This window comes from Chrysochloris asiatica, unplaced genomic scaffold (genome assembly GCF_000296735.1).
Source record: "Chrysochloris asiatica unplaced genomic scaffold, ChrAsi1.0 scaffold00059, whole genome shotgun sequence".
In the NCBI taxonomy this organism is placed as follows: domain Eukaryota; kingdom Metazoa; phylum Chordata; class Mammalia; order Afrosoricida; family Chrysochloridae; genus Chrysochloris; species Chrysochloris asiatica.
The window spans coordinates 10,924,582-10,931,432 of NW_006408577.1; the positions used below are offsets into that span (position 1 = coordinate 10,924,582).

General features: G+C 35.1%; 1 pseudogene; it reads left to right on the top strand.

Annotated features, from left to right (window-relative positions):
• LOC102825874 overlaps positions 1–6,851 on the top strand; it is a 13,916-nt pseudogene that overhangs the window by 888 nt on the left and 6,177 nt on the right.

Consider the following 6,851-nt stretch of genomic DNA (forward strand, 5'->3'; position numbering starts at 1 on the left):
AATGTTGTTTACTGGTCCAGTAGTGGGGATTTTTGTTTTCTTGACATTGAGATGTAATCCACACCGAAGGCTGTGCTCTTTGATCTTCATCAGTAAATGTTTTAAGTCCTCTTCACTTTCAGGAGAGAGTACATAATCAACATCTACTGAATGGATGAAGTATATCCATCAAAGACTAACTTAAGAAATTGATATTTGAATATTATAATTAATTCATGTTAGTTATGCTTTTATCTTGAATCCTCATTTAATTACAGTTTATGTCTAATAAATTGACATATTGAGCTGATCATGGAAAAAGGTTAACTTTTATTGCCACCATTAATTTAGATGTAGATAATTACAGTTCTTCATTCAGTAATTATATAAATTCAGCCTTCTTAAATATGATGGAAATAGATTTTATTATTCTAGATATGGATCTAAGAAATAGCAGTAATAGAATCATAAAAAGAATGAATTCCAGAGAGTATTGATGAATTTTTGCCAGATCACCACCATGATTGTGGGTCAGAAGAGGGCAGCAAAGTGCAACCTAAGCCAGAAACCTGACCTGACAAACTGACCTGTGAGGCAGTGAAGACTAAGACTGAGAAAGCCCTGCAGGATGAATGCAGAATTTCTCAATGAAGAGTTGTAGGCAACCCAAGAAACCAATCCACTGACTTTGTACCAGCAGGTGTAGCCAGTTTAATAGATAAAATAAAAAGAATACGAAAACAAATTTGTTTTTGTTACCATTATCATATTATTGTTGCTAAGTGCTGTCCAGTAGGTTCAGACTCATAGCAACCTTGTATAGGGTTTCGCAGCAGCAACTGTTGACTTTGAACCGCTGACTTTAAGATTCAAACCAACCTTGTTTCTAGTGCCTATCCTACAGTGCCACACCAGGACTCCATTATCATATTATTAACCTTTAAAACTATTGTCTGTGGTATGTTATTGCTGTTATGCTATTGAGTCAGTTCGAAATCATAGCAACCCTGTCTAGGGTTTCCAAGGAGAGGCTGGTGGATTTAAACTGCCAACCTTTTGGTTAGCAGTCCAGTGCTTATCCTACAGTGCAACACCAGGACTCCTATCTGTAATATAGACTCTAGCTAACTCCTGAGGGAAATAGTACCCCAAAAGTGTTTGGCATTTACCCAAGGGGGAAACTACAAGGGAAGAACAGAGCCAAGACTTCTCTGAGATAATATGTTATGAACTGAATTGTGGCACCCCAAAATATGTGTTTCAATCCCAAACCTTTATGACTGAGGAGTCCTGGTGTGGAGCTTCAGGATAATGTACTGGTCTGCAACGGCCATTTCAACAGCAAGGTTGGCAGTTCAAACTCACGAGCTGTTCCTTGGAAACTCTGTAGAGGGTTGCTATGAATCAGAAATGACTTGAAAGCATTTAACAACAACAATAATGTGATTGAGGTTATAATCCTATTTGTGAATGAGTTGTTTTTGTCATGTTAATGAATAGGATTTGTATAGGGTAGGCCTTAAATCACTTTTGAAATACAAAAGAGATTAAAACAGGCAAACAAAAGTAGCAGAGATGGGGGAGAGAAATGCCAGGCCATATGAAGATGACTCAGGAGTAGAAACTCAGAAGATAGGGAATAATCCTTCATAGTCCACAGAGAAATAAAGCCTTCCCCTAGAGTTAGTAGGAGCCATGGTGGCACAGTGGGTTAGGCACTAGCTGCTATCAGAAGTTGGCAGTTATAATTCACCAGCAACTTCACAGGAGGAAATGAGGCAGTCAGCTTTGGTAAAGATTTATAGCCTTGGGAACCCTATGCAGCAGTTTGACTCTGTTCTCCAGGCTCATTTTGGAGTCCTGGTGTGGCGCTGTGGGTTAATATGCTGGGCTGCAAAGTCAGTTTGAAATGCAAGGTCGGCAGTTCAAGCTTACCAGCCACTCCTCAGAAACCCTATACATGGTTGCTATGGGTCAGAATGGACTCGACAACACTTAACAACAACAACAACAACACAGTGTCATTGTGAGTACGAATTGACTCAACTCAACAGCAGTGTGTTTTGGGAGCTGGAACTGGCAATCTGAATTTGAACTTCTAACATCCTAAACTATGAGAAAGTAAAATTCTGTTTATTAAAGCCATTTACCTGTGACATTTCTGTTATAATAGCAGTTATTCACTAATGTACCAGCTAACATGAATATGAGGATATCAATTTGATAAAAGGCAGAACCATTAAAATTTCAAACTAGCAAGCCAAACACAAAAAAACAGGGTTCAAGTATCAGAAACAAAATAAGAATGACTGGAGGCTGAAATGAGGAGGCAGATTACAAATTTAGATACATGAGCTCTTCCCTAGGAGCTGGTGGGAATTGACTGAAGTCTTGAATTATATTCTTCCTGGTTAAAGATGATTTGCCTTGTTGGCCAAAGTTAGTATGGAGAAAAAGAGAGAAAGGAGTCCTGGAGTGACATAGGATAAGCACTGGACTGCTAATTGCAAGGCCAGCAGTTCAAGCCCACCTACTGTTCCTTGGAAACCCTATACAATGTTGCTATGAGTTGGAACTGACTTGATGGCACTTACCAATAACAGAGGGAGCGAAGATTTTCCTATCAAATGCGATTACCAACTTTCCTGTTTTTTGAACACATTTTTCCTTGACTTATACACAAAATAAATATGTTCTTTATTCATCACTCCGTGGTTTCTAATTATTATATTTGTTCCCATTTTTTCTGGTTTTTATTTTTAGTTTTTATAAATGTGTATTGTATTCAACAAGGCAACATATCTAAAACGCATTGAAGCAAAGATAAATGCAATTTGATTTTGCTCAATAAAGAGAATTAACTACTTGATAGATGCTTTATTCAACCCATTGTCTATTTAAACAGATTTAATAGTGAAGTCAATTCATACAGGTTCACTGTGAGTCAGAAGAAATTTGAATGCACTGGGTTTGGTTTTTTTGTTTTTTAAATAGTAAAGTCAATATAACAATATCATGGTTGACAGGTTTATCTTTGAAGCATTATTTTAATCACTTCAGTAAAAATAACAAACCTTCTGAGGTCATTGTCTAAATTCATGTTTACATTTTTAAGGCATATAATAAAATAATTTATTTAGGGGAATTTTGTTTATTTTCTCTTCAGACGCTGACTAAGATTACAAATTCTAAGATTACTAAAAGGTAATTATTGCAGCAGAGTTTAACCCTGTGATGAATAACAAAATTGGTGTCTAAATATTTCAATATTAACTCAATCTATAATACTTTTATTAGTCATTATCTAGACAATGGCCAGGAAATTAAGATTTTGACAAACATAACAAAAATCAGATGCATCAAAGAAGGATTTTCAGTTGTACTAGCAAATTATAAATATAGATTTAAGTATGAAATATTCAAGCATAATATTGCTACAATTTAGCTGGTTTATATAAGGACACATATAGCCTATAATGCTTCTTACCACAATAACATTTCAACTTCTAGCATATAAATGTTCGAAAAGAGTATTTCAAACTGGTATGAAAATTTTGTAGAATTGATCCCTTACTTTTCTACAGAGCATCATTTAATGAGACCATCTTTTCGATTAATTTCAGCAATATATTTTTTAACATGGTAAAATAATTTTGGTTTGAAAATAAAAAAATTGACTTGAGGAAAGAAAAACATTTTTCTTAGCTTTCTTTCCATTAACAACTTTCATAGGAATGTTTCTTTTAGTACAAAAAAAAAAAAAAAGTAAATATTGCAGATGTCATGCTGATATTGAAACAAACACCCATTCACTACAATTTGTATTATTTTTAGAGCTTAGAATTGGCAAGACTTCTTTAATTTTTCATAAAAAGCAAAAATCATTTAGAATATGCATCTGGATAACAGCACCTCCATTTAGAAAAACATAAACAACTAACCATAGAAGAGTGCTTTTCTGTGTATACTAACTTTGCAGGGCTAAAGTTCAAAAGCAGCAGGAGTTTCTAATTTGTTTGCAAGCTGCCTTGAATCATTTGGATTCACAACTGTTCCATTTTCTCTTTCTAAAGAGCACAACTCTATCTCTTTAAGACGTAAAGAGCAATTTTTGTAGTGCCCTAAAGGAGAATTTTGGAATCCTGGTGTATCACTGGATCAGCACTGGACTATGAACCACAAAGTCCTCAGTTAAAATCTACCAGCACCTCCTTGGAAACCATATACAGGGTCGATATGAGTCAGAATCGACTCAACGGCACTTAACAACAACAACAAAAGGAAAACTGGGTGCGCAACAATGTACCAAATACTTCACCTTTTGAAAATAATGAGAATTTTACTTTGGCAACCAAATGCAAAAACTGGTGTAGTGCTGTAGAGTAAGCATTTATTGCTAACCACAAGGTTGGCGATTCAAACAACTACTAGCTGCTCCTTGAAAACCCTATACAGGGCCATTATCTGTTGGAACCAACTTGATTGCCCTTACCAACAACAATATGTAGTGTTATTTACTGAAGCACCCAAAACAAGCACACAACGCAAGATATAGAATAATTTGAAAGCATAGTGTTCTTGCTATAATATGGTTTGTAAAATAGTTAGAGAATTCAATCAGTCATTGACAGTTTTTTTTGGAGAGGTATTGCACACACACACACACACACACACACACACGCACGCACACACACACATTTTCCTTTTCACAGTGGAAATATTGCCCTTATATTTAGTACCCAGTTTTAGCCCATTGTTTTTGAAGACCAGGATGTGATTCACTCTAAAAATAGCTTTCTCCAGTATAAAATGTCTGAACTAAAATAGTTTGTTGTTGTAGTGTTCAGGAAAGCCTCAAGACCTTGTGTGTGTGTGTGTGCGTGTGTGTGTGTGTCTTTGCCACTTAACAACCTCACAGTATTGCTCAAGTGTCACCCTGGAATTGAATACATAGAATTGTTCAGTGCTTGAGATGTTAAGGACATGAAATAGTATTATTGGTTCTTAGGCATAATGTTTATCTAATTTGAATGGCAATCTTTTCTATTTAATAAGTAAAGATATTTCTCTTGATTTTGATTTTGATCAGGTGGTCAGATCCCTAAATAAACTTTGAATGCTCTTAAATTTTTTCTCACTTTTAATATTTGCTGCATTCTGCAGGTTTTAGAATCAACAGCCCAGTTGGGAATGTTTCTGCATATAAGGTTTCTCATTATTGTTTTTCATTTTACTATTTTGTAAGGATTATTTACTTTGAACACTTTTTAAATAAAAAAAGAAAAAGAGTTGATGGGGAAAAAAAACAGACATAAAATGAGAAACTGTTCATATTTGTAAATACTTGTTTTCTTGTCATTGTTGTTGTTTTTCTTTTCACAGAATTATACTTAATTTTATGTGATAGTCATAGAGGTTTTTTTAACCATCATTTTTGAATTCAACAATATTGTTAGCTAAAAGCCTCAGTGCTGCTGGATGGCATATCCACATGGTGCAAGTTGGCAAAAAAAAGTTTAATCTCACAACAATAATCATAATTTACCTAGGAAAGACTCGTCAGCAAGGCAAATGAGAAATTTATAGAATATCATTGTGAACTAACAGGAAAATGAAATTTAATTCTCAATAATTGTTGTTGTTTACTGCTATTGAGTCAGTTCCAACTCCTGGCAACTCTGTATAGCATTTCTGAAGAGTAGGCTGGTGAATTTGAACCACCAACCTTGCAGTTCAAACCCACCTTGGGGTCCAGTGCTTATCCTACTGTACTTCACCAGGATGAGTATACTATTCTGGTCATTTCTTTTTCTGGAGTCCAAAGTGACCATTTCTTTAGCCCATTTCAAAATGCATTCAACTAACTTTAATACAACTAACTGCTTCTTGGAAGCCATACACAGTGTTGCTATGAGTCAGAAGCACTAAACAACAACTTACTAATATGGAGTCTTGGTGTGGCGCTGTATGATAAACACTGCACTGCAAGGTCATTTTCAACGGCAAAATTGGTGGTTCAAACTTACCAACAGCTTCTGGTAAACATTATAGAGGGTCACTATGAGTTAGAAATGATTGCACGGCACTTAATAACAGCAATAACCTACTAATATAAGAAACCGTGGTAGCATAGTGGACTATGAGTTGAACTGCTAGCTACTGCAAGGTCTTTCTGCGAGTGAGAAAGATGAGGCTTTCTTCTCCTGTAAAGATTTACAACCTCAGCAACCCTATGCAAGTCTATGAGTCAGACCAACTCAATAGCACACGACCACCACCGCTACCAACTAATATGAATTCTCTAAATTATATTCATGAATTACAATGTAATTCTGAAGTAATATTTAAAACTCATAATTTTTTTAAAAAACTTCTTAAATTTTTATAAATTCACCAGTTTATGCTCCTCCAGCTTTTTTTCTCCCTCCCTTTCTCAGGTAAGCTTCTTTTCTATGATTTCCCCATTAGTGTACAAAAACAGGAAGCCATCCCTAAGGGTGGACCAAACTCTTTTGTAGATTAAAAGAACTGAGGGTTTTCCTTGTCGGGCTGACTTTGCCAATTGTGATGAATATTCATTAAGCTAGAGAAACAACCATCTGCAAATCTGTGCAAGATGCCCTAATTCTCGAAGCCAAAGGGATTTGAATAATAATAATAAAAAAATTATAAAGCCTCTATGTGCATCATAAGGATAAAGAAGAAAAGCTAGCAAAAAATATTCCCAGAAAAAGGAAAGATTCTTTCTCATAAATTTAGGAGTATATATCACTTTTGTAAACTGTTATCTTCAGATATTTTTCCAAAATCATCTTAAAATAACAAAAAGGAAGATATCTCAAAGATATCTCATTGTTAAACTAACCCTTTAT